This window comes from Ambystoma mexicanum, chromosome 6p (assembly GCF_040938575.1).
Source record: "Ambystoma mexicanum isolate Mex_15411 chromosome 6p, UKY_AmexF1_1, whole genome shotgun sequence".
Taxonomy (NCBI): Eukaryota; Metazoa; Chordata; class Amphibia; order Caudata; family Ambystomatidae; genus Ambystoma; species Ambystoma mexicanum.
In genome coordinates this window covers 801,539,890-801,562,231 of record NC_090935.1, presented here as the reverse complement: position 1 = coordinate 801,562,231, position 22,342 = coordinate 801,539,890, and the positions used below count along the sequence as shown (strand labels likewise).

Genomic DNA, 22,342 nt, shown 5'->3' with positions numbered 1-22,342 from the left:
GTTGGCGGCGTTGCTCAATTTGGGAAAGGCCTCTGACTCTGCCTCCCGGCGCAGTCATTCCACATACAGGACCGGCCGGTTCTGTGAGCGGGCTCCCTCTGAGAAGAGGTTGAGGTCCTCTGAGGACACCCCTTTCCTGGTGGTCCAAAAGGCCAAGCGCCATGCTACTGATCCTGCTAGGGTCGCTGCTGTTGCAGGACCCAGTTCTGGTAGGACACTTTCCACGTCTACATTCAAGGTGAGCCTGCCATTTAGGGGTGCTCCTTCCAAGAGGAAATCTCTGACCCCTTGGAAGCTTCAATTGTCCTTGAACAAGGCTATGCTGCAGAGGTCCTTGCATGGCTCTTCTTGTCCACCGCTGACGACACCATCTTCGACCACGACTTTGTCGACGACTGCTTCATCTTCCAAGACATCTACCCCGTCGACGACCACGGTCCCATCGACATCTGCTTTGTCGATGATCCCGTTGACGACCATCAATAAGTCGTTGAAAGGGACCTTGCTACTTCCGTGGCCTCTGCCACCAGGACGACAGCGACACCTCAAGTGCCTTTGTCTCCACGGTGGGGCGTGCCTATTCAATCGCCCATGATCACTTCCTTCCTGAAGGATTCGGGTAGGACCAAGGAGCTTACCAGGCAGGTGAGGATGTCCCTGACTATGCCAAGGGATTCTCTGACGATTTACGTGAGCTTGGACAATGACCATTTTCCAGAGGGCTACTACTCGGACCACGAAGGGGGCTGTGGGACTGTGTCCATGGAGGGATCTCTGCTGGGTGAGCCTGATTCACTGTCTTTCCCAAGGAGGTGCATCAGTCCAGATCCACTGCCGGCTGTTCCACTCTTGCCTCAACCAGTGCCTAGGGACATGTCTAGGTTTTCTAGTTTTCGGGGAATACTGAACAAATCCGGTAATTGACCCCCGTTATTGTTTTTATATTCCTTGGCGGAAACTGATAAATGCTGGTATTTTATATATTTTATTAATTGCCCCCTATTGTCTGAGTGCGGGAACGGGATTTGAAATGATGTTGTTATGCATTGTTTTGTTTCCAAGACAGACTCATTGCCAATGAGCTATCCTCCTAGCCCTGGTTGTACAATCTATTGATATTACTATAACTATTGGAGCATAAGCATTAGCACCACTAATCCTAGGGTGCAGTACCACCAACTGTTAATAGAGGTCCACCTTGGGCCGACACAAGCACTGGATGTACCAAGACGATGTACCACAAGCAGTTAACAGCTGGCTCTTTATATATTGTGGATTTAGCACCATTTATTGATTGTTGATTGAAAACAAAAAAGTATTTTATTCTGTTGCTTTAACATTTCTTTAGAGAAGGCTAAAACATGACTATTTCTTTCAGCAGCCTCTGGGTATAATCCATAATTTTGCATTGTGCTTTTCAGTGGGGATCAAGCGTCAAATACTGACCGGGATTCCGATAGGAAAGTATCACTTGGCAATCGTCATATCTCTAACGAGTTGAGAAAATTCATAGTTTCAAGTAAGAGAAGATTTTTCTCTTGTGGTACGGTTATGATCACTATTTCGTGCTGACTGCTTATCACAAATGACCATTCTTGAAGGCTGCCATTATGAATGAGGGAGAGTGCGCAAGCAATGGGTTCACATGAAGCTCAGTAAAGCCTGTTGGACAGGTAGCTGAGTAGCTTGTGAACCAATCGCCCTCGGAGTGTGCATCATGAGTCTGATAATCCTTTGCACTTACTTTTCCCCTCTCCTGCAATAATGACATCCACAGTGTTTACGGGCTTGGTCTCCACCACCCCAAGCTGTCACCGCTCCAGGGGTCTGATTGGGCCTGTGGTGCAGGTGCACCCGGTTGTGCTCACCTCTATAGTGGACCTCTACTGGGGGGGGTATGCCACCGGACATATTATTAAACCACGAACATTACTGCCATGAGGCACACAATCCCATCCACATGACAGTGAACACCAGCCTGCAAGGTGGACACATGAGTATTGATGCTTACATCAGCAGTTTAATGGGTGTGGCCAGTAAAACCATTGGAGCCATGTTCACGCCTCTTACAGTGCATTATGTTTACTGTGACACAGAACGGATCAGCATTGATCTTAATATGAAAACATGCACAAAGCCAGTCATGTGGTAGGCCTCACCGGTGACTTGCAGCAAGCGAGGTCTGCCTGGTACTGGATAATCTGACTATGGTGCTGCAGTGTTGTCTGTTAAAGTTCCAGCCAACTAAACTTAGAACGCTTCCTGGTGGACTTGGTGAAACAGGTGCCCAAGATTCCTCCTGAAGACTTTGAGTCTATGCTGTACAGCAACATCAATAACTTGCTGATTGTCACCTATCTAGCAAACCTGACTCGGGTCCGGATAGCGAGCAATCTAAAACTGCTTAACCTCTAGTGGTGAATATCTACGTGGAAGAAGTATTTGGCTCAGGTCAGACTGGGAACCAGTCTGCAAATTAAGCACATTACTCCACACACAACTGAAGAAGCCTTGTGCCTGAATTCACTGTCCATCCACTTTTGGGTGTAAGATAACACATTCAATGGAGACTTGATCTTAGCAGGGTAGCAAGCTTACAGATTCAACTGGCTTCACTAACTGCTCTTGGCAAATTGCCCATCTTAAAAGACAAACTCTGTTCCATATTTTATTTTTCATGTTGAATATGAATTTTAAAAAAAGATGTTCAATTGGAAAGCATCACTTGCTCTATGATTATCAATATAAGAAAATGTTCACATTCGGCATTGCACTAGGCATGCACTTTATCTAGTTTTGTAAAATCTAGCAATGCGTACCTATCCTGTATGTGTTACTGTGGTTGGCCACTCAGACGCTGAGTGTCGCAAGCTACATCCTGAAAGCTCTTGCTTCTTGATATCGGGTCGAGTTCCCACATTCAATCACGGCTGAAAATACGATAAAATGTTTTGAACTTGAGAACCCACTCACTCACCTTAAGTGTATCTGAGTAGAAGTTGAAATGCCTGCAGACATCTTAGGTTGTCTGCCTCCTGCCAGAAGCGTGACTGCTGGGATCTGTACCCATTCCATCCCGCACCAAAATAAATCGGTAACCGCAGAAAGCAGACATCAAGCAGTCTCTTAAATGTTGGAATCATCGAAACACTATCTATACAGAATGAGTTAACATAGATGGTTAAAACCTTCTCTGGGCCAAATGGAGACATTGTGAGAATGCAAGTCTGAAGCTGACCTTCACATTGGCGTAACAGAAGATGATGTAGAAAGACTCCAGACAGGTTCCATGCAACTCCAGGCTACCTAAGAGAGCACTGCAAAAAAAAAATGAAGTCCTCAAAAGGCGTTTGCTATTTCTCTACTTTTGTTCTGGGGCTTAAAATGTGCACTTTGCAGAACTCGCATAATGCACCCTAACCAGGGGAAAAATGAGCGCCATGAGTGCTGAGTTCTGTGAACTTGACCAGAACTCCCACAGCCCTGGTTCTACTACAGCAGCTGTGCCTGTGTACTGTGCAACATACACTGGTGCAGATGCTGTAAGAGAAATGCTGTGGGGGATCTGTTCAAGTTGCCCGAACAGGGGCAGCGTTGGGCCCTTTTAACTTTTCGTTCTGGGGCCTAAAATGCGCTCGCATTACAAGCTGCATTTTCTGGCAGTCCAACAAACCATGACCGAGAACATGGGTTTTTCTTGAAGCCATGTGCTAATGCTTCCTAACCAGAGCGCTGTGCTACCTGATGTCTACATTTCCAAAGAGTTCTTTTCTCCATTCTCCCAAGGCTACTAAAAGGACATTGTGGGAGTAATGTCATAGCCATAGACAGTCAAGATAGCTTAATGGGTTATGCGACTACTACTGATTTAGGTGTGCAGCATTCTTGTGAAGGGTATTTCTCTTCCCACGGGATATACAGAAGTGTTATCACATCACAGCCTTCTAGCACTGGTTCCTCAACATCAGGGTTTAGAGCTCTTCAGTGGGCATTTAGTGCTTAAGCTCCCTGCTGGCTGGTCATCTTTCGATAGTCGGCGACTATGAAACGTATCTTTGTCGCCCTTGTAATGTATGCACCCTACCAGTGCCTAAGACTATTTTCACTCTAAGCAAGGGGCACGTAACAACTTCAGCCAGTCCTGGATGCTTGGGGGTAAAGCAGGAAGGTTCCTGGGAGTGCAGAGACATGAGACAGAGTGGGGGCAGATGCCAATGTCTTGGGTGTTAGGTTGGGTGACGCAAACAACTCTACCTGGTGATGTGGTTATTGTGGTGAGGGTGTGGTGGCTAGCCTCTCGTCCCACAAACTTTCCACTCGAGGTGTTCTTTCCAGTGCCTGTTGCGCTTCCTCCTCACAGTCCTCCTCAAACTCAATCACGGTACTCCACCCATTTTCTCCCAGATCCCTGCCTAAACTTCTGTCGGACCTTACAGTTCAATAGCTTAAGCTGCCTGCTTGCCCTTCTTCTCAATATGTGCATATTTTTTTGCCGTACTGTCCAACCTAAATAAAATGTCCCCCGCCCTCCACTCATCCAGGCCGCTCCCCTTCACCTCCCTCTGTGCTGCTTGCCAGCGCGCTAGCTCTGTCTGTGCCGATTCTCATGCTCCTTCTAATTCGGTCTGCCCTGCGCACTCTTGAGGCAGAGCGGTTACTGGAGTCGGTATGTATGGGGGTGGAGGGGCTATAGCCAGGGTGGGCACATAGTTTGGGTTTGTGTACCCCGTTGCTGGGAATGCTGCTAATGGATAATATCCCCTTGTATTCTGTCAGTGTCCCACCCCCTTCTGCTTGTTTGTCCCCTTAGTGAGTACTTCGTGCCCATCCCTCATCAGAGTCTTCCACATCCTCCATCATCTTCCATAAGTCGAATATCTCCTTTATGCTCTGTAGATGTTTGCCCTTGTCCTTCTCTGCTAGAAATGTAGTCATATGTTCCAGAATTCCCTTATTTATGGATACCCTGCTCTGGCCATGAGCCAGACAGCCCCCTTGTGTTTCTGCCCCCCACTGCCTATGGTATTTATCAATGTGTTCCCAGTACAAGGGCAAGGCCTTGTACATGTACTCTAAGGGCGTCTCCCCTCCCATTGCAGCGGCGTGTGTGTGCTAAAGCGTCCATACGCTTCCAATCGTGCGCTGCGCTCCGCGGCTGATGTCGCAAACAAAACGTCAATTTGTTGTTCCCTCCTCCCAGCCAACTCATGTAACTCCCTCCCCTCCCGTTGACAAGCACCCACTCTCGGACTCCACGCTCTCAAAACAAGCTGCTATCTTTGCAATGCCCCTTCTCGGGCCTTCAGCCTACACAAGAAAAAAAACGCACAACACTAAAACAACAAACTAAAATAACAAGCTAAAATAACCACTAGTCTAGCCGAGCCCACTAATTATGCAGGGCTCCTATTTGTTTCCTTTTTTCTCCAATACACAATATAAGTGTTACCACCTTCTCCCCTCACTCTGGGAGGATCCATACACTCCTGTTTCCCTTTCCGTAATGTCCTCCTTAAAAAATATATAATAAAAGCAAAAAGTCACACCCACACCATACAAACGACCTCATCCTCTACTGCAAATCACTCTTCCCCATATACCATCCCTTACTTGTTATCCTTGCAAGGGTATACTCTCATATGCCTGTTCACCCGAACTCCTCCGTCACGTGGTTCCAACAACAGCCTGCATTCTCTCTGGAGCCACGCCGCTTCAAAGAGCAGACAGGACTTCTGTGAAAATGTCTCCTGCAAACCTTGGGATGATGCGTCTGGGGGTCGCTGGGATCACGTCAGGGGTCACCAAATGAAAGCACGCCCCTGCACGCTCACCAGAACAAATATAGCTCACTAGGAAAAATGGCCCAAGACACCACTTGCAGGGATAACAAGTATTTATTTCTACAAAACGGAAGTGCATCAGCAAAGAACTCTGCTGCGACCTAACATTCTGTGCTCCGTAGGCATGTGCAGCATGTAATGAGCACAAACAACGATGATGTAATTACTGTGAGAAACTCAAAGATGTCTCACTCGCTAGTCCCTGCTGATCTCTCAGGTGGTCAGAGCACGCCCATCGCCTTTGGATCCAGACCCTGGAGGTGGACCCTGGAGGTGGACCAGTGCGGGAGGATCACCTGGGTGAGGGGTCCTCGGGGGAATTGGAGTGGGACACCGGATGGTGAGATGCGGTATCCCTCTCTTCCCTATAACACCTTTATGATATCCTACCCTATGGGATATTTAGAAACTCAGACCCCTGACCCCCTTTGCCTATACAAACACTTTTGCACAGACAGCCCGCTCTGGGAGAAAACAGACTCACACCCGAGCCATGTACATGACATGTCCCAATACTATGGTCAGACGATTATTGACAATCACACACCTGCCTTCCATTACGCTTCCCACACGGATAAAAGGCGGAGCACGAGAGCACAATCTGAGCGAGGCAAATTACACAAAGGAACAGCAGTTTCGCGTTGGCAGTTGAAGGGGGGGGGGGAGATGGGCAGGCATGAGAATTTCGTGAAAGGGGAAACACCCTTGACCCCGTTGACAGGAAGCAGTTACTTTCAAGAAACCTTCAAGGCAGAAAACATAAGACCAGGAAACAAGGCTAAAGAATCCTGTATTGTGTGTCAGATATCGAGAGTCCTCCCGCGTAACTGTCAAAGGCAAGCAGGAGAAGCAGACACTGTGGTATCGTCCTTGGCTCGAAGAACAAAGAAGCGACAGAGAACCACACAGCCAGTGAGTTGGAGAGACTAGTCTGTGTTGAAGGAAGGAACATTGTTAAACGTGTGGGATGAAAGATGCAAGTGAAGCAAAATTGCTGGTGAGTATTTGAACACTAGAAGAAAAGATACGATACCGTTGACAATGGTCCGGCACTGTGAATGTGCTCAATCTAAGGTCTCTGTACAGTATCCTGACGAAAGGAAATGAAAGCAGAAGATCGAAGTGAAGTGTAAATTGTGTAAAGTAAATCGAAGTGGTACTGCAACAGTTTAAGCAAAACCCATTGCACATTTGAAAGTCTTCGATTCTGGTATCAAAAGGGAATCTGAGTCCGAACGAGGGGGATACATGTTCTGAGCCCGAACAAGGGAGACCAAATTTTGAACATTGTAGAAAAAGGATCAGAGCCCGAATAAGGGGGACCCGTGGTCCGAGCCCGACCGAAGGGAGGCCAGTCTTGACCTTGTGAAAGTGAAACCCTGACAAAGGAAAGGAACTTTTGCGTTTTGTTTGTTGCATCGGGCCCTTGCAATAAGAGACTGTCATTGCGAGAGAGACTATGGCAGAAGTCCCTGGTGCCTATGTGTTGAACTGTTACTGTTGAACTGTAACTCGGGACATCCTGTCCACTCTCTCTTCCTCTACCTCCTCTTCCACCTCCTCTGCCACCCCGACCTGTCTTCAGCCACTTCCCCTCCTCCTTTCTCCTCCTTTCCCCTGTTTACCCCGACAATATTTCTAGACAAGTCTGATCTATGAATGTCTTGTCAAAGCAGGTTGCCTGGTAAGCCCTCCCTGCGGTCGCAAAGGCTCATTAAGGAGTTCCTCAAAAGCCTCTTCAGGACTTTACCACCATTGAAGGCTCCTGCTCCACGTGGAGCTCAACATGGTTTTGACAAAGCTCATGGGGCCCCCATTTGAGCCAATGCATCAGGCCCCAATTAGGTTTCTCGTGTGCAAGACACTTTTCCTTGTGGGATCACATCGGCCAGTTGGGTCGGGGAGATCCAGACCCTCTCTTGCAAGCAGCTGTACTTGTCCTTTCACACTAGGAGGGAGGAGCTGCTGACCCACCCCACCTTTAAGCCGAGGTTCCTTTCCGAATTCCACCTCAATGAGCTTTTGATTCTTCCAGTTTTCTCCCCAAACCCTTTGATGCCTGCTGAAAGGGTGTTGCATTCGCTGGACGTTGCTCGTGCCTTGAAGTTTTATGTGGTATGCACCAAGGACTTTCGGAAAACATCTCAACTCTTTGTGAAATTTGGACCTGTGAATCATGGGATGGCCCTGTTGAAGGCTTCATATCCAGGTGGCTCTCCAGCTGCATCATGCACTGTCATCTTTTGACCAACAGACCGCTACCAGGCAGGCCTAGAGCGTGGGCACCAGAACCATTGCCGCAATGGCAGCGTTTCTCTCTGATGTTCCCCTGCTCGACATCTGCAGTGCTGCTATGTGGAGGTCCACCCACACCTTCACAAGATTCTACTGTGACAACCGGGATTCCAGGGAGGAGTTGTAGAGGAGGTCCCAGACATGGCCTACACCCCTTCCCCTCATTTCGAGGTACCAGGAGCGTACTCGCCAAGGTATGTGACGTATGAAGAGCAAATGAACCTACAAAGAGCTGCACTGGGACTCTGCCCAATATACATTAGAAGACCCATTACGGTTGAAGCACCCATAACCAATAACCCTGGGCAGCACGGTACCCTATCAGACAGCCATACCAGCCGCTGATAGGAAATGAGGAGTACCTACACATGGTCCACGAAGAGACCCCAAAAGCCTCAATGGAAGGCCTGTGGAAATGACACAAGGGCCTGAACAGACCCGTGAATAAACAAAAGCAACTATCGAAGATAACACGCCAGTGCGAGTAACTACGAAATTGAATGGAATAGGCACAGAGAGGAGACAATGTTACAACGTGAGGAAACAGTGCTTCGAGACAAGAGGGAAGCAACCGTCCTGTTAAATGTGTGTAAATAGGCTTGAAACGCAAGATGCTAAGAAATCGATATTGCTTGCAATGCTTAGTAGAAGATAGAGCGGCAAGCGCCAACCATATATCTACCTCAATAAGGCACATTATACAAGTGCGACTCGATTTTGTAAAAGCAGAAAGGTACCCAGGCAGCCAGAGGCCTGACAGGCCAAGTTTCGAAACCCAGCCAAAAGCAAGAGAAGGAGCGGAATCGAAACTCAACAAAGAGAGGCTCATGCCTTGGAAATCGAGGTCAACCAGAGAAGGGGAGGAGAGCGTCGGCCCACAAGACTCCAACTTCAGAGCATACCAGCCTGCCTCATGAAGGTCAAGATAAGGGGGGCCCATGCAGGTGGCTAAGCTGACACAGAATTAAATGTACTAAAAGCTGGAAACTAAAGCAGATTCATGGTGAACTAACACGTGACCAGCCATGCGTGAAGAAGTACCATCGCCTGATGTCATCCAGGACCCGAGGATGCCATAACTTTTTCCGATAAGATACTACAGTTTCGAGGCCATCCTTAGCCAACTAATTGACACGTCGCCCTAAAACACTGATTGATGGATGGTAGGCAGGTTGAAACTTGGGACACCAGGCACAGGGGTGTCCATTCTGCATGCTGTCTGACTGAAGTTTGAGGAAGTCGGAACGAGACAGGTGATCGCAATGCTGCTGATTTCCATTTGTTTCTCTGTTTGATGTAATTGTCATTAAACGGACTTCCCTTTGCCAATTTACTGAGTCCTCATTATTGAGTCGTGTTGTAGTAAGTGAATCCTGCACCCCCTGTCCTCACATGGTGCAACTATCTTGTCTTACAAGTTCTAGAGGGTGAGCGCTGACCTTTGGGCCCGTCAGTGAATTCCTCTCCTCCTGAACAGTCCATGTTCGGCATAGCAGTGCTGTGCAACCTGTTTACCTGAGGGGAGTCTGTTCCAGGGGTAAGTGTTTTACTTCTGTTGAGCCTTGCCACCTCCTGTGGTTGTGTATATTTCTGCTGTGTAATCGTATACATGAGCATGTGAATCCATGCTGGATAAGGAACCAGTTACTTACCGTAACTCCTGTTCTCCAGCATGGGTCTGGCATGGATTTGCATGCAAACCCTCCCTCCTTTCCCTCTGTGGCTCTTCTTGTTTCATACTGCAACTTTACGTGCTATACCAAATCTGAAAGTGGCCAATGGGGGTGAAGCTCAGGGAGATGACTGTAATTGGATGGGGGCAGTATGACCCAAGGGACAGTGATTGGTTTAGAGGAGAAATACATTTTTCAGGCTAAAGCGAAACTGCTTTTCTTTCTGTCAAGTGACATTTCATTCTCCTCTATACATTTCCGCTGCTGCGTGTTATGCCACTAGTTCTGAGGAGACTGCAACTGTTCGTGTCCACATTGATTTTGATGGATCTGGTTTGGTTTGGAAGGATGTGCTACCCAGAGGGACAGGTCTTCAATCCAAACCTCAGCATTCTGAGCCTTCATGCTTGACTACTGAAACACAAGAACTGGTATTAGGCAGACGGCCTCCTGGATGTATTCCTTTTTTACTTTTATTTTATTGTTTAAAGCGTGGACCTATCACGACAGCAGCAGAGCACTGTACCGGTTGGGAGTAGCCAGTGTTTGGGCTGGTATCATTTAACAGTATCGCAGTACTGTGAGTTGCGGTCTATGAATCCATTGGCATTAGTCCTTCGTCAGGTGTACCTTCAGCTCGGAGACCAGCCACCAAATCCATTTATGCCTACAGGTGGCGTAAATTCTAGGCTTGGTGTTGGGAGACTGATTGGGACCCTTTCCACAGTGAACCTTGATTGGGGCCTTGTATAAGTTAGTTGAAGAGTATAGTTGTCAGTGTTTTCCGAAAGGACATATGTGAGGTTTCAGCCCTGAGGGGGTTGGGTAAGGCATTCCATATCTTAGGAGCAATGTGAGGGAAGCTGGCGCTGCCTGCTTTGGCCCTTTTAATTGTGGGAATGTAAAACTGGTTTGCGTGTTGGGCTCTCTTAGGTCTGGAAGAGGTGGCTCTGACAATTTTCTCAGGTAAGTGGGGGCTGAGAGTGCAAGGCACTTGTGAGTGAGGGCTAGCGTTTTGAAGGTAATCCGTTCTTTGACAGGGAGCCAGTGGGCCGTGCGCTTGGCCTGTGAGATGTGGTTTCTTTTAGGGATATTTAATGTTGCTCTGAGAGCAGTATTTTGAATGACTTGAAGCTTATTTTGCCAAGGTGCCAGCTAGGTGGGCATTACAATAATCTAATCTAGCACCAATGGTGGCTCTAGCAATTGAAAGGCATTTCTGATTAGTCGGGTAAGGTTTGACTGCATTTATTAATTTAGTTGTGTAAGACGTGATTGCGCTCACTTGGCGGGACATTAAGAGCGTAGAGTCCAGGTACACCCCAAGGGTCTTTACTGATGGTGAGATGGAAATAATTGTATTATCAATGGTTAATTCAGTATATTGTTTACTAAGTTTGCTGAGGGTTTCTTTAGGGCCGACAATGAGAATCTCCTTCTTGTCTCCATTGAGACAGAGCCAATTTGCTGCCATCCATGATTGAATGGTGGTGTATGTCTTGTGGAGAGACTTGGCATCTTGGTCATAAGAGCCGGTGAGAGGTATGAGGACCGGAGTATCGTCGGCATAGTTTGTGAAAGCTATGCAGAAGGAGTCCAGTTAGTCAAAAAGTGGTTTGGTGAATAGATTCTATAGGGTAGGTGCCATGCAGGAGCCTTGGGACACAGCGCAGTGGATAATAGTTGGTGCTGCACAAGCCTGGTTAGAGAAGACCTTCATGGCTCTCCCTTCAAGGAAGGAGGTGATCTAGGTGTTGGCTCCTGAGGAGAATTGTGCTGTATTGGTGAGATGTTTGAGAGTTTTGTGGTCCACAAGATCAAACGCAGCAGAGAGATCCAAAGAGAAGAAGGGCTGGTTTGCCTTCATCCATGATTTCCAGTATTTGGTTTTTAAGGTCAAGACAGGCAGATTCCATGCTGTGACTTTGGCGGAAACCTGATTGTCTCTTGCCCAGAGGATATGGTTGGACTCGAGGAAGTGTTGGATTTGATTGTGCGCTGCCTTGTCGAGGATTTTTAGAAGGAACGGGACCATGGTAATGGGGCGATAATTGTTTGCGGAGGTGGGATCTAGTAAAGGTTTTTGTAGAAGAGGGTGTACCCAAGCTTCTTTGAGGGAGGGCGGGACAAGGCCGGATGCGAAAGAAGCATTACTAAAGGCTGTTAAGGGTGCGAGGGAGTCAGCACAATATTTGATGATGTTAGCAGGATATGTGTCGCCTTTTCAAATGGATGGTTTTAGGAGGTCTATTACTTCAGTTTCAGTAACATCTCTGAAGGAAAAGAGGCAGTTGTCATGGAGAGTGGTATTGGTGGTAGGTGACGGCGGTGGGACGGACTTGGGCAAGGCTTCATAGTGAGCTTGTATTTTGTTCTGAAAAAGGTCTTTATTGAGCATGGCAGTTTGAATACTAGAACACCATGCTTCATCTTTAACAGTGTCATCAGAGCAGTTCTTGGTAGGAGTGACTAAATCTCTGAATATGGCGAACATTTCCTTAGAGTGGGACTTGGCATTTATCATTCTGGTGTTGAAGGAGTTAGCCTTGGCTTTGATAATGGCTTTTTTATAGTGGGCAGACAATTTGTTCAATGTATCTTTAGATGCATCATTAGGATTAGATTGCCATTTGGTCAGTGCATTGCGCATGAGGGTACGGAAGGCCTGAAGTTTTTTTTAGGTTCTAGTGGGGCAATGGAGACAATTGCTAGTTTGAGGGTATCGTTGTATAGCTCCACTAGCAAACCAGGTCATTGGAAAATGGAGGCTTAAAGAGGGGTGCTTCGAGAAAAGGTATGAGATTGTCTTTGGAGAGCGTTTGTGCACTTCTGGCCAGCACTGTGGTTGCGGATGAGTGTTTTAGTGGGAGATGTTCTGGGAATGGTGAATTGGATGAGGTGGTGGTCGGTCCAGGGGCAAGGGGTGTTGGAACTAATAGAAACAGAGCAGTTGTGGTCAGCCACCCAGTCTAAGGTGCAACCTTTGCAACCTTTGCAGTGGGTGGGGTTGGTGCCAGAACTTTGGCTGCTTTGTCTTTCAAGTCATTGAGTCCCAAATTAAAGTTGCCAAGTAGAATAGTTTTAGTGGACGTGTTAATGTTGACTCCAAGAAGGTGGAGCAAGTTCCTGTGAAAGTCTGAGACCGGCAGGGGGCCGGTAGACAATGTGGATGGTGATGGTGCAATTATGGGAGATAGCTAGTTTGGCAGATAACGTATCGGAGTTACCCCCCAATGGGGAGTGGACTATTCTGAGGGATAGTGATTCTTTGACTAGGATTGCTGGTCTGCCACCTTTCAAATGCTCTCTGTCTTGTCACTGAATCGTATAGCCTGGTGTAAGAGCTAGTGAGGTGGCAGGGCCTCATGCTTCATGAAGCCAGGACTCTGTGATGGCTGGGAAGTCGAGGTTGAGATTGGAAAGAAGGTTGCAGATCTCAGTGGCATGGGCAGGGAGAGAGCGTGTATTTATAAGGGTGCACTTGAGTGGGGAGAGGGAAGTGCTGATCTTTGTGAGAGGGATGACAGTAGATGCAATCGGCGGACGGTCAGTGATTTTAGGTTGGCCAGGTAAGCGTAGTTCGCAGTGGGATGTGTTTGAGTCCTAGGTATGGACCGAGTGTTATTAGGGGGTGGTATGTGCCTTAGGGGGATTATTTTCTTGATGACTTTAGATAGCTGGAGGAGAGGTGATGGCAAGCCCAGCAGAAGGTTCCCACGGAGCGTAGGCCTAGGGCCACTCAGATATTGTGTAGGGTTGGTATGGACTCTTAACCTCTGCAATCTGAAGGTGAGATTGGCCGGTAGATAGGTTGTGGTGGAAGCATGCGTGGTAGAAACAGCAATTCTGGTATGGAGTGACAGTGGGGGTAGGAAGGGAGTGGGTGGGATGTTGTCGTGGTTGGGGATGGAGCTGGCCATATCCCGCAGGGAATGGTGGTGGGAGCAGCTCAGTGAGGAGCTGTGTACTGCAAGTGGCCAGTGGGGGTGTGCCTAGCAGGCAGACTGCTCAGTAAGGCAGTGGCCGACAAGCGGGGAGCTCCTGATAAGCGAACTCTGGACAGAGAATGCAGTAGCAGGCAGAAATGCTTGGCTGAGGTAGCAATGAGGTGCATGGGGCTAACCCTATGCATAAGGGGTGAAGTGTTAGTGACACAGTGAAGGCCTCAGTAGTAGACTATGGCAGTAAGCAATTTAAGCTGTGGCAGTGATGGCGCAGAGCTCGGAGTGCTTGTTGCAACAAGAGTATGCATGCCTGAGGCTAGACTGTGATAACAAACCATTTGTAATTTGGCAAATATAGTACAATAAGCCGATAGCACATGATTAACATTGTTAAAGTGATGTACTAAACTGTTACAGATATAAATTGTACATAGGCAGCCGTGCTACAGAGGCGGCAGTAGAGGCGATAGGCATAAAAGCAGGCAATTTGGTTACACAGGCTGGGATACGGCAAAGGTGCGTTACTTGATACAGACTACTGTGTAACAGGCTTAGCAGTGACTATGGAAGGGAAAAGATGGTGTCAGCAACAGGAGGGAGCAGGCAGGCAAAAACTGGCGGGGACTTGGCAGGGTAGTTACAGCTGCCGCGACAAAAGTACCTTGGTGTAGGGGGACGATGTATAGAGAATTGCCTAGGACAGCAGTCGTCGAGGCAGTTAAGAGTTTTCTGTCCGCTAGGCAAGGTAGGTACGGCTCCTTGCAAGTGTGGACAGAGTTGTCCAGGGGAGACATGGCGTGAAGACCACAGGTGTTGTAGTAACTGGAGCAACCTCGTAATGAGAGCAGGCTTAGAACCAAATGCGCACCTACATCTGAATTGAACCTGCGTGCCCCGCATTATTTAGCCGTGATGCACCCTGCATAATCACTCGTATCTAGCCTATGTGACGCTCACTGCCCAACCTTGATGTGCATTGCACCGTTACTTGAATCATATTAGTTCCAGGTGCTGCGCCCCTGTGTTTTAGCCAACTTGTGTTATCTTGAACTTAGGTGTTACCCTACTGCATTTTAGCCAAATTGTGCTATCTTGAACTTAGGTATCAGCCTACTGCATCTCAGCCCAATCGTACGATCTTGAACCTAGGTGTCACCTATTAGCCCAATCGTATGATCTTGAACTCTTGATCTATTCTGTGCAAAGTGAAATTAGCCTACTCTGTGTATACAGCTCCTACATTGCTGTACACATGACTCATGCTGATAGGAAAAGCCCCCACTAGCCCGTTTTGCTCCCACCATTTTTGTCATTGTACTTACTGCTCCTTTTCTATGTGTCTCCATGCGCCTGCCTATACCTGCCTAGCATGTACCCCTAGCTGTTACCGCACAGCATTTATCCACAGAGTGTATTTTCAAATCTAGGCACTGTCCCATTGTAACCTGGCCCTAGTGTGCACCAGACTTGCATTGTGTAGCCGTGCGCCCAGACCATGATCACCTGGCTCACTCTCACCATGCTCCCTTTCTGCATCATGCCGGACAATGTACACTGTACCGGCAACATCTTCATAACCGTCAACAACGGTTTAGCCAATCTAGGTTGCCCTAGGCACTACCCGATCCCCTGCCCCACGCCCTTCCTACCCTCCCAGCCGCCTTTTCCAGCTAACCACCACTCTCACCTTACTTCCTCCATAGACAACAGCTCCCCTGCCAATGCGACCTCCAACTAAACTCCCAATTATAGCACACTTAGTGCTCCATGTCTCACGGGGCCCCCCACACTGAAATCTCCAGAACCCCTACGTTCTACCAACCCAGACATCACCGCCCGCAACAGACTAGGCACTAGGCTGCCCCTCACAAATAGCATCCACCTGACCAAACTCAACACCAAAACTAAGAAGAAATTAAAGACCCCTAATGCACCCGACCCACTCCCTCTAAAAGGATCCTTACTCAATGCCAGATCCCTGGCCGCTCACCCCACAGAAATTGCTGACACCATTCTGACCTATGATCTTGACTTCCTAGCCCTAACGGAAACATGGCTACATGAGGCCTCAGGACCATGTTTATCGCTAGCCATTCCTGCAAACTACTCCATCCTTAGAGCTGACAGACCTAATGGTAAGGGAGGAGGCGTAGCAATCATTTCCAAATCACCACTAGGCTGCAGACTAGTCTCCACCCTATCACTTAAATCCTGTGAGTTACTCACAATCAAGTTACAAACTTCCCCCACAAGTACGATTGCACTACACCTTATATATAGACCCCCAGGCCATCCGGGAACCTTCGAGGAAGACATTACAGCGCTCATCACTGAAAATTCCAAGCCACTAGCACAAACTATTATCCTTGGCGACTTCAATCTGGGTTACAACGACCCCAAGGACGCACCTGCCACATCCTTAGCAAACGCCCTAACCGAGCATGGATTCGCTCAACTCAGTATCTCACCAACTCACCTGAAAGGCAGAATTCTCGAATGGGTAGCAACTCTTAACTGCAACACCACCTGTAAGGACCCCCAACCTCTTACATGGACAGATCACTACCGTATCCCACTCGAAATTCACACCAACCAGGCCACGTCTAAGAAGCGCCCCCTGGCACCAGCCTGCCCAACCAGAAACAAGCGCAACATCACTGCCGAAGCCCTATTACCCCTGGTCCTACCCACCCTTAACGCTCTACCGGACAATGCTGACCTTAACCTACTAGTTGACACCTTCAACAACACCATGGCTACCGCCATTGATACCATTGCCCCTTTGAAACTACGTAAGAGTAAACCAATAAACCACCTGAACTTGTGGTACACTCCCGAACTCAAACTACTCGGGGGAAAAAGAAAGCCAAACTAGAACTACTATGGAAAACCAACCCATCACCACCTGAAAACAAATCCAATGTCAAGAACATCTCTGCGCTATACAAAAGCGAGATAATTTGCACCAAAAAAGATGCCTATAACGTCAGGATTGACCAGGCAGGCTCCTCCACCAAACAATTATTTAAAATTCTAAAGGAGCTAGAAAACCCCAACCCCCCACCCCCCAGACAACTGCTCAAAAGATAAACCCTGGTGCACCAGCATCCAAAATGACCTCAACAATAAAATTACAGGGCTCCAGACCAAAATTGAGAACAAACGCCAATAACTCACCAGCAACAAAACTGTTAATCCTAGCTTAAGCCCACCAACACCTAACAAAGCCAATACAGGCTTTACCTTTAAGAAAGTGACCATCTTAGAAGTCCAAAAAATCATCACTTCCCTAAAACCTTCTAGTTGTAAAGGGGACAGCTGCCCTGCCCAAATAATAAAAGACGCTACCAGAGACCTCTCCCCCTTTATCACCAAACTAATCAACCTTTCATTTGCTAACAATTCTGTCCCCAACAACCTAAAACAATCCTGGGTGCTCCCTCTGCTAAAAAAAACAATCCCTAGACTCAACCATATCAACTAACTATAGACCCATCACCACTTTCCCTTTTCTGCTAAAAATCCTGGACAGAGTCGCCTACATCCAGATTCAGGAGTACCTGGAATTTAACCACTGCTAGGTATACGTCAATCTGGCTTCAGACCTCAACACGGAACTGAAACCACTCTGGTTGACCTCAAAAGCCAGATTGTTGAAATCAAAGACAAAGGCAATGCAGCCATCCTAATTCTCTTAGACCTCTCAGCAGCCTTCGATTTAGTCGACCACGAAATCCTATGCAACCACCTATCTATCGCAGCCCACCTCTCCTCCTCTGCCTCCGCATGGATACAATCCTTCCTGGTGAATAGAACTATGCAAGTCTTCTCCACAACAGCTGCTGCTAACCCGATCCCCATCACCTGCAGAGTCCCACAAGGCTCCTGTGTCTCCCCCACCTTGTATAATATATTTACGAAGCCTCTATTCGACAAACTGGACCGTCTGGGTGTCACCTACACCAACTATGCAGATGACACCCAGATTCTCCTCACCATCTCAGGCAACTATAATGTGAATATCACCCAGATCAACAAAATCTTCTCCATCATTCAGGCATGGATGGCCACCCACGGCCTCTGTCTGAATGATGAGAAGACGGAGCGTCTGCTGGTCGGCTCTCCCTACAACCTGTCTAAACTCAGTCCCAGCTACAAGAACATCATCATAGACGGTAACACCATCCCTATCGCTAAAAGTGTGAAAACCTTAGGTTTCCACCTTGATAACAACACCAACCTCTCTAAACAAATTAACTCAACCGCCTCAGCCACTGCCTATATGGGTAAGCTAATCAGGGCTAGCAGACCCTTCCTATCCCCCGACAGCTGCCTCACTCTGGCCAGAGCACTCATTCAATCCAAACTACACTATTGCAACAGCCTGTACCTAGGAGCCAACCAATCCGTAACTAACAAACTCCAGGTTCTCCAGAACAATGCTCTACGCGCAGCACTCAACATCCCAAGGCGTGAGCACATCTCCACAACCAGGAAAGCATGCAAATGGCTTTCCATACAGCAAAAAATTGACCTCAAAACTATCTGCCTCACTTACAAGGCCTTAAACAACCTAGCCCCACTGTACCTCTCCAACAAATTCACTCTAAAATTCACATCCAGAACCACTAGATCATCCAACTCCTTATGCCTGCTAGTGCCCAGATTTGCCTTAAAAAGAGCAGGAGGCGCTAGCTTCACTGTGCTAGCCTCCCAACTTTGGAACACCATACCACTCAAAATTAAAACCACTGAGTCCTTCCCGATCTTTAGGAAACTTGCTATTGGCTGGTTACTGAACAAAGAGTAGCATTTACCCGCATCTCTAATTTCTAACAGCTGCAACCTTACCTGTATTATATGAATATTGTTGTACTATGTAAATGTTTTTAAATTGATGTACTTTGTAAATGTAAATGCATATCTTATGCCTGTAACTGTGTCCTTAAGCGCCCTTCTACCCACGGGTCCGGAGCGCTCTACAAATAAACTAAACAAACAAACAAGGCTAACAGCGGCACGTTCCTGGAGGCTCAGTTAATGAGGCGATAGAGGCAGCTAGTGTGGGAGTTTGAGGCGTTACATTCCTCCCGGCTCCGACAGGCTTGGGACAAGAGCCTTAATCAAGTGCCTTTGTCAGGGGCCGGCTATCCCTGATTGGGGGATAAGCTGTGGGTGCTCCAATCAGCACCGAAGGGCAGCTTACTGAGGCTGTAAGTGTGTAAGAACTGCAGCGGCCATCTTTAAACAGTTAACCCTTGTGGTTAACTTTAAACACACATTTCGGGAGAAATGAGGGAGAAGAGCTGGTGCAATTACAAACACTGCTAATTAGATAGAATGCAGTATTGTGCCAAGCAAGTGCTGAAGGCAAAATAAAAATATGATGCACGTCGTGTAGAGCGAAGCCTCCTAAACCCACAGGCTTACCTCCAGGCTGATGCTGCAGCTGGAGAAGTGTACTGCTCCTACAGTACACGGATGGGAAGGAGCTCCTGCACCTGGCGACGATCGGCTGTGGCTGAGGCTTGGGACAGGAGCCTTAGTTGAGTGCCTTTGTCGGGGGCCAGCTTTCGCCTGTCCCCTGATTGGGGGATAAGCTGCGGGTGCTCAAATCAGCACCGCAGGGCAGCTTACTTAGGCTGCAAATGTGTAAGAACTGCGGCGGCCATCTTGGAACAGTTTAACCCTCGTCGTTAACTTTAAACACACCTTGCTTCCATCTCTTGTCTTCAAGAGGACCCCTGAGTAGGGCTCTTTCTTCACAATCCTGGATTTTGCTGTCATTTTGCATTTTCGCACATGACCTCCCACATCGTTCAGGAATTGGGCTTCCCGCTTAGCGCTATTGTGGGGTACATTTACCAACCCAGCAGAATTTCCCTCCATCACCAAGCTGCAATTCAGCAGTACCAGCAGAATGGCTGCGCTGTCTCGTTTGAGCACCATTGCCTCGCATCAAAACTGCATTTTGCAGCTACAAAAATGATGGCTGCTCTGTCTTTGCCAAGCACATATGGGGCAAGAGGGAACATGGAACACCCCGAGAATGGCTGCCAATGTTTTCCTTATGTGCACCAAAGAAAATAACTGAAAAGCAGCGCTGCTTTGCTGCTAGCTCAAAATTTCCCATTGGAAAAAAAGGAAATATTTTAAAATGATTGTGCTCTGATGCTCTTTTCCACCGTTTTCAACAGTACAAAGTTCTGATCCAGTGAGACCCAGCTATGTTTATCCACCTTCAGGTTGTGCTCCAGCAAAAAAAGGGGAATTTCTCCTTGAATGACAGGCTGTGTCAGGCAAGATCTGTGAAATAACAAATAAACTTCACTTCAAGTCGTGTGGAAAAATGCTTTACTTTGCAACGAAATATCACAGCTGAACTCTTCACAAGAAGCCCTAGTTCGCTGTGCTAATGTTAGTGTCAGTGGACTTTTGCCTTGAACAGATTTCTGTGTATGAGAAATTGACTAGGCTGAAAATAATGTTTAGGTCTAGATGTAAGAGAAAACTGCATTGTGAATTGACAGCCAAGGAAAATTCACCACGTGTAAAAAGGGTTGCTTTTTGCAAACAAGAAAATGTCTGTTTAAAAGTAAATTGTTGAATTAAGGCCTTGTCCTTGCATAGAAAGGTGAGGGGGTTTGTTTTGAAATATATGTAGGATATTTATTTGTAGGATATTTATTTCCAACAGTCTGCTTTCTGGTTCAGGAAAGAAAAAAAAGAAGAATCTACTGTGAAACCAGCAGGACAGGTTTTTTTCAGGCCTTGGCTTCAAAGGACTTTGCTTCCTGGGAACAGGCTTTTGCTTCCCTTCAAGTGGACAGCCCCCGGGGCATCTAAATAGGAAAGGGTGGTGGATGTAACACGCTCATCAGACTCTGTGGCAGTGCTCCAACCTGATACAATAGATTCTGGGACACTTATGTGTGAATTTTTAAGCAGCACCTCATCAACCCAAATTGGGGAGCTTCAAGGGCAACTCCAGAGCAACATTTAGGAGTATGCCCTTATTTGGAACACAATGCCTGCCATTTGGGGCAAAAGACTGTTCTGAATTAATAAACTGTAAGACTTTTATTCTGCAGCCGGATAACACAGTAATGGGAAAGTTTAACAGTTTAAATATGATTTTGGGGGCATTAAAACACGACATTGTAGCTTTCCCTAGTATTTAGGGGACACAAACGGCAGAAAAAGGTAAATTATGGGAAAAGTATCCATGGTGCAACTTTGGAAATCAATGCAAACATGATCTATGATAATATGTACACATGTATAAAGTTGTAGAATTGCAGGTGAAATATTTCCCACCAAAAATTGCGAAAGATTATTAGGAGGACGAAACAATGTCGTACCGACTTGGGAGTTGGTGGCCATGCTCTGTATGAAATATGTCATTTATCTATGTGATTTGCAAGTGTGCCACAACTGTAAAAATGTGCAATTTATGCCATAATTGATTTTTGTCAAAATTGACTGTGGGATGGCTCCGTACCTCATAAAAACACACCACATAAAACTGAGTCCCTTCTTCAGTCCCATCTGCTTCTAGGGAGGAGGCGACAGACATAGGCTGACCTATCCCATTGTTAGAGGCATGTCCAGCCAAAGCTGGCCCCCTTGTATAATCCTGTGATGTCAGCTGCCTTATAAAAGGGGGAAGCTCACAGAGACAAAGGACACATACTTCTGAATTTTCCAGCTCCTGCATATCCAGACATTCCATATTCATCCTGCAAGATTCCAGATTTCACTGCCAGGCCAGAGCATAGCTGACTCTATCCAGGCTGGACCACTGATCCAAAAAGAAACTCTTCTGAAAATCCCAATAACTCAGGGACAAAGGGGGAAAAGCTGTGGTACCATTTTTGAGAGTATCCTGGGACCAGATCGGCTTCTTTCCCCACTATCTGCATGCCAGCTGTACCCTCGCTATCCAGTGACCAGACAGGCCCAGCTGTTTTCTTTTAGGAGAGCCCGCCATTGTGCCGTGACCAGATCCTTTGAGTCCAGTAACCCGGTTGGCTGTCCCAAATCCAAAACTCAAGTGCTGATTGTGAGTATCACCCCATCCCATAGCAACAGATAGCATACCCAATCTTGATACATTGTCTTTGTTCCACCTTCTAAGCAATCCCATCAATACCCTGATAACTTGTTTAAAACTGTCAGAATTCTCCTTGCATCCTGTCCTTGATTTCCTAGTGTTAGCACCATTCTTCCACTCCTTTCTGCCATTTGTAAGTCCTTAGTACTATTCTGATTAAATAAATTAATTCTCCCTAAAAAGAGTCACACTGCATGAAGGGTTACAACTGCAGCGTAACTTTTCTATTCACTGGTGGCGTTTCTCTTTTCTAGCCACTAAAATATAGTTTAAGTGAAACTTGCCCTTTCCTTTTAAAACCGATTTTCTCTGTCAACTGCTGTCAAACCAAATTTCCTTTCTCATTGAGAATTTCATTTTGTCATTAATAGAGTCACTCTTTCACTTTCATATTATCCCCGTGATGTGCATCCGTCAAACAGCATCAAAACCACATTCCGATTCTGTTCACCCATTTTTCAAACAGTTTTGACATTT

General features: G+C 47.1%; 1 pseudogene; it reads left to right on the top strand.

Moving 5' to 3' along the window:
• Window positions 1-1,897: 1,897 nt before the first annotated feature.
• Window positions 1,898-2,415, top strand: LOC138510774 (eukaryotic translation initiation factor 3 subunit F pseudogene; annotated as a pseudogene).
• The last annotated feature ends 19,927 nt before the right edge of the window (window positions 2,416-22,342 follow it).